Here is a 6,206-nt window from a genome sequence, read left to right on the forward strand (position 1 = left end):
GAGAGAGAGAGAGAGAGAGAGAGAGAGAGAGAGAGAGAGGTGTGGGGAGATCATATACAAAATTATTTTTATTAGTAGTAGTATTAATTGCATTATTTATTTATGAACAACAGAAGCCCTAAAGTATGACATCACATTCTGTTACTTCTATTTATTCACTATTAATTCATGTTCGCTTATAATAATTCAACTAATTTATGTACAAAACATTATATACAAAACATGTAGAAATGATCATCAATCTTCAACACAAAGTTCAACACATTATGGTTAAGTTAAAAGTGTTTTTTTATTATTATTAATTAACTATTACTTATTTATGAAAATAGAAGCCCTGGTGTATGACATCATAATGTGTGATTCATATATGGAATATGAAGTAATTTGCATGCTTAAGTCTAGTGTGACCGCCTCTTAAGTCAGAGAGAGAGAGAGAGAGAGAGAGAGAGGTGTAAGGTGATTGGTTAACCACATGACAATCAGACTGTCACACCAACACAAAAGCAGTGAATTAACTCCACATTACTTAATTATTATTTTTAAACCGTCAAATTCATCTGTTATATTAAGTATCAGTAACATAATATCCATCTTGCAGATCTGCTGTGGTCAAAACTACCCTACGACTAGTACATCTTTATCAACCAATCAAAACACTGTTCCTTGTTGCCACGGCAGCTCAGCCTTGCTCCACATAAAGCTGGGCTACAAACGCAGAGTCGTTTACGTCTGCTGTTGGCTTGTCTTGAGTTCTTTATCAGGTTTTTCCATATGCAGCTGTATGAATATTAAATAACATAATCCTCGCTCTGCTTGGCTACCTCTGACTGCTCTCAAATACGCACTCCCACACCAACTTCATTCTTCTCCACATCCAAATGCTTTAAAAAAGGAAACAGACGCTAATCTTACGCAATAAACCTCTAATATGAGGCATCGACCTGAAAAGGAGCTTAATGGTTTGATAACAACTCAGGCAATGGTGAGTTGGTGTCTTGGATAACAAATCTTGAAATATTTCTATCCGCGTTTGGTCAGCTGATGTTCAGGATGGACAGACCATCGCAGGACGACAGGAAAAAGGATTCAGATGGAGAAGAGATGAACGAACAAAACAAAGAAAGTTAAATAATGAAATGAAATCAGTTAAAGGAATATTCTGGGTTAGAGAAAAGCCCTACCGTCGATTACCACAGAAAATAATTTTCAAAAAGACAATTATATATTTAATGTGGGGCAATGTCTGGAGGATGTCTGTCCTCCCCCAAAACTAAGGAACGAGTTACAATTATTTTCTGTAACGTTCTTTAACCTCGACTTTTCCTTTTAACTCTTTCCCCGCCAGCAGTTTTGAAAAAAGTTGCCAGGCACCACCAGCATTTTTGATCCTTTTCACAAAAATTTCATGGACCCCCAGAATATTTTGTTGTAGGAATATCTGAACATGCAATGCATCAAAATTAACCACAAATCCTTTTAATTCTAGCTTCAAGCATTCTTTTTTATCAACACTTGAATGTAGGTAATTTTCATTAAAAAAAAAAGCAACATTTTGAGCAAAAAGCTGAGAAATCATGTTTTTATCAGAGACTACATCTGGATTATTGTTATTGTTACATTAATTTTCAAGTCCATCTGCTTACATATGTGATCGCTCCTTTCTGTGTCTTCCTCGCCTGTGCTTTTGATCGGGAGATTCTGGACTCATTCAGGAGATGAGTAATAGTGCCCCCTAGCGTATAACAGTGAAAACGTGGAAGCCCCAAAAATTACGTGTTTGGCTGGAAAGAGTCGTCTCATAAACAACGGAAAATTCCATGTTTGACGGGGAAAGAGTTAAAAATTAAGCGCAAAATAAAAAGACCAAAAACAAAAACATTAGGGCTGTCAATTTAACATTAGTGTAAATAATAAATAATTCGATAAATAATAAATACATATTGACAATTTTAAGTAACCGACAGCCCTAAAAAGAAAAAGAAAAAAGGGGAAAAAGAAATCAAGGAAAGGGAAATGTAAGAAGACCTGAAATTGAACTTTGTGTGGATGATGGAGAAGTCGTGAGATAGGAGGAAGAGGAAAAGGATGAAGAGGAGGCCGGTGCGGGGTGAAAATATGCCCCAGGGACCAGCGGCTAGAGGGGGGCATGACCTAGAGGCGGAACAAAGAGGTCACAGAGGTCAAAGCTTAGGAAGGTCAACACACACTCATGTATATAGGTAATTCTTAAACTAAAGACTTAAAATACAACTGTCAGGATCTCACTGTTTTGGGCATGCTCCCAACCCAGACTTCTAGACTAAACTACCTATAGTACAGGGGTGGCGAACTCCGGTCCTGGAGAGCCGCAGCCCTGCAGAGTTCAGCTCCAACCCTAATGTACTTACAAATGTAAAAATACTTAATTCAATTTATTATTAATTAATTAATTTAAGGCAGCAAGTGAACTCAAGTATTTAAGTTGAAATGGGTGTAATAAGGGTGTATTTTTCTTGATATAGTTATATTTAGAGCATTTATCTGTTCAAGTTTAATGCTGTCCCCCGAACTGAGATTTTCATTCATCTCAAAAGTCATTCATCTTTTTCAGTGCCAGAAAAATGTATAAATTATAATATTGGATGGTTATATATTTCAAAATATATTGCCTGCTTAACTAGCTTCAATATAGTTAGCGGTACTTTTTGTTAGTACTGTGTCATGTAACTACTTTTTCAAATGGCTTGACTCTAGTATAATTACTTTAAATTGAGCATCATGCAGTTAGCTTATTTAACTTACCCAATGCTGTGAAACAAAAATATTTTGTATATATTTTATTCTTTCAAAATGCCCTTAATTGAAGAGTCACCCATATGCAATTCAAACGTAGGAGTGGACACACGGAAATGAACCGAATAGGATGAAAAAAAGAGAGGGAAGGAATCCGTTCTAATGGAGCAACACAGCATATCGTGTCCATATGGAGAGGAGGTACCTCAACATAATGAACAATTTCTCCTACACAAGGGAAAATCAATATCCGAGTTACACCACACATAGTCACAGAGGATGCTGTTAGTTTTCAGGGTAACAGCACAAACACACACACACACTCAGACCAACAATGGAACTTATTCACAAAAAACGAGCAGAATAAATGTGTGTAAATCATTCATAAATCCATTCTTACATAAACTGTCACATAAGCGCTATTCAGACGGGATTAGTTTTCCAAGAGACTTTTGAGTTATAATTATGAACACAGGACGCCTGTGATTTCCTGTACTGATTCAAACAGGATTGGGATCTTTGTAGATGTTACTAAGCTCAGGGTGCATATAATCCGGATGTGGGCATTATGGAAGGTCATGTGCATGACTGATCAATTTTTCTACGTATTGTAATACTATATATACTGTAATACTATAATATATATATCCTCTTTTTATTTCAGATGAGATGCCAATAGAAACACAAATTAATGCTTTACCCAAAAAAGTTGTCAAAAAAGGCACAAAATCCAATAAAAGTGCACCAGGCAGTGAGGAATTTAATAGCTTTCGTTATAAAATTCATGAGACAAAATAAATAACTGAAGTGTTATTTAAAAAAAAGATATATACCGCAATCACACAGATACTCTTGTCCGGGACAAGTTTGCCAAAACACAATTTGCCACATAATTGAGTTTGTGGAGTAAAACGCTTATTCAAATAGGACTACATGGCGCAAGAGGGACTCGGAACAGGATTGGAAAATGTTGCGAGCCAGATTTGAACCTACAAAGCCCATTTCAGCCACATCTCTCACTGCATGCATGGTTCTGTTACACCACGGTTCCATTTAAAGTGCCATATTGGCCCAGTATTTGTACAGAGATATACTCTAATAACATAGAAGCACATTTTATGTGGCCTTTAAAACAGACAGTGAAGCGTCTCATAAAAGGTTCGTTTCTGCAAGCTGGACTCAATAATGCAACTGTTTATTTTCAACCAGGCATCCGTCGTTTCTCTCCTGCACGTAATCCAACTCCAACAGGCAGGGTGTGTTTTATTTTTATGATTCTGGGCCTCTTCCAGAGAGTGGTAGTAATATCTCTGTTGGTGGCAGGGGGGAAGCGAGGCACTGGGACGAGGTTAGATGGAGAGGAAGTCTGCCCCGGAGGAAGCGACTTGATGGAGCTTTGTGCAAACGGCCTTCATCAATCTCTTTCATCCTTAAACGCACTGAAAGGAGAGGAGATGGAGTGTGCTGTTTACAGATCAAACACTCACCTCTCCGTCCCTCAGGACAGGCTGCGACGTGCTGGTGTGCGTGCAAACAAACTTTCGCTGAGGGGAAGCAAATACTGCCAAACACACTCTTCTCAATATTGCTTTTAAATATTGGCGTGCGCCTCTATAAAGATGACTGCGCGAATGGCGAAATCAATAAATGGCTTATAAGTTCAAGTTCGTCTGTGCTGTTTTTAATTATCAAACTCATTTTAGGTTGAGGGCCAGATCGGATAACACATTTTTAGGCCTTCAGATAAGAGGAAATATTAATCACATACCAACATTGACAAGAAAAGTTCCCTCTGAAACATTAATACAGTTAGGCCTAAAAGAACAGAAATTTTAATTTAAATAACAGCAATTAATAAATTAACAAACATTATAAGATTTTAAGATGTGAACTATAATGTGCAACACAACAATTTAAAGTATTTATCTGTCATGGTGTTGTTAAAAAATGTTATATTGAGAATATATTTATATTGTATCATTGACGTTTATATTTTCTGTTTCATTTTAATTTTAGTTAATGTTTTAGTAATTTTTTTCATATAGTTTTTATTACTTTTTATTTCAATTTAATTAGTCTAGAGAAACTAAATGAATATTAATAATGTTAAACTAAATGAAAATGAGAAAGGTTGCAACTGGCTGAAATAAAGTAAGATTGAAGTTCGAAGATTGAATTTTTTATCGTTTTAGCATTAGTTAATAATAATAACTCTGAAAACTATCATAGCAATATTACAAAAGAAAATATAATAAGCAGACATTAATGTTTTAATTTAAAAAAACACATTACACATTAAATATACATTATTGTTCAAAGGTTTACACGGGTTACAAAATATTTAAATATCGCATGAATGCTGTTCTTTGGAATTTAGAAAAAGCATCATGGTTTCCATAAAAATATTTTTAAGTGTAATTATATGTGTTTTCAACATTGATAATAATAAGAAATCAGCATATTTGAATGAATTAGTTGTTAATAACGGTTTAACTTTTCACACACAGTGGATCAACACCAGGTCTAAATCAATACACCAAATCAAAATTGAATTCTGGTCACACATTCTAGCAGCTCAAACCAGACACTTTGTTTCCCATGATGCATCACTCAGCTTGAGCACACACAGATTGTGTTCAAGGTGTGCAGGCAGCAGTGTAGGTGTACATATGTACAGATGGATGAGGGGAGACAGGCTGAGGTTAGAGGCTCTAGTCTGTGTTTGTGTGTGTGTTAGTGTTGAAAGGGCAAAGTCACTCACAGACTTGCGTATGTTGACGCGAGGTTTAGGGACAGGTTTGGAGGGTTTGCTGTCGAAGCTTTCCGGCAGAGTGGACGACCCGTGGCCGCTCTTTCTGGCCTGGAGGGCCAACTGATACGCCACCTCAAACGCCTGGCCCAACGTCAGGATAATCTCATAGGCCAGATTCTATATGAAAACACACAGAGATGATCAGAGACGCTCTTTCAAAAATCAACTCACAATTCACACTTGTGGGGGATCTACGCCGTTACAAATCAGTTGAGAAAACGACGGAAATGCCCTCAAGATCTGAGTTCAACTTAGTGCTACTACATTTGCCAGCATTTTACTGGTTTTCTTCCCTAATTTCAGAGCTTAGTGATTTTTTAAATGATTAAAAACATGCTTTAAGCATATTATAAATTATTCATGTGTTGTGACTAGCTGACGCAGAGACAGCTCTGTGGTGTTACTGTGACAGACGGTAACAGAAGACATCAAGCTTACTTAACCGACAACTGAAAAAAAAATGCCACCATAGCTATTTAAGCTAAAAAAATGTGTAGTTTGTACTTAAAATGACTGCATAGATGCTATAAAATGTGACATGTCAGACCTACCAAGTGATTTCACAAACTATTTTTATAATCTCATCACAGAAAATAGTGCAAACACCAGACATGCATATATA

General features: G+C 36.4%; 1 pseudogene; it reads right to left on the reverse strand.

Annotated features, from left to right (window-relative positions):
• LOC107695855 (ankyrin repeat and sterile alpha motif domain-containing protein 1B-like) overlaps window positions 1–6,206 on the reverse strand; it is a 192,108-nt pseudogene that overhangs the window by 3,438 nt on the left and 182,464 nt on the right.

Source organism: Sinocyclocheilus anshuiensis, unplaced genomic scaffold (genome assembly GCF_001515605.1).
Source record: "Sinocyclocheilus anshuiensis isolate Anshui unplaced genomic scaffold, SAMN03320099.WGS_v1.1 scaffold538, whole genome shotgun sequence".
Classification (NCBI taxonomy): Eukaryota; Metazoa; Chordata; class Actinopteri; order Cypriniformes; family Cyprinidae; genus Sinocyclocheilus; species Sinocyclocheilus anshuiensis.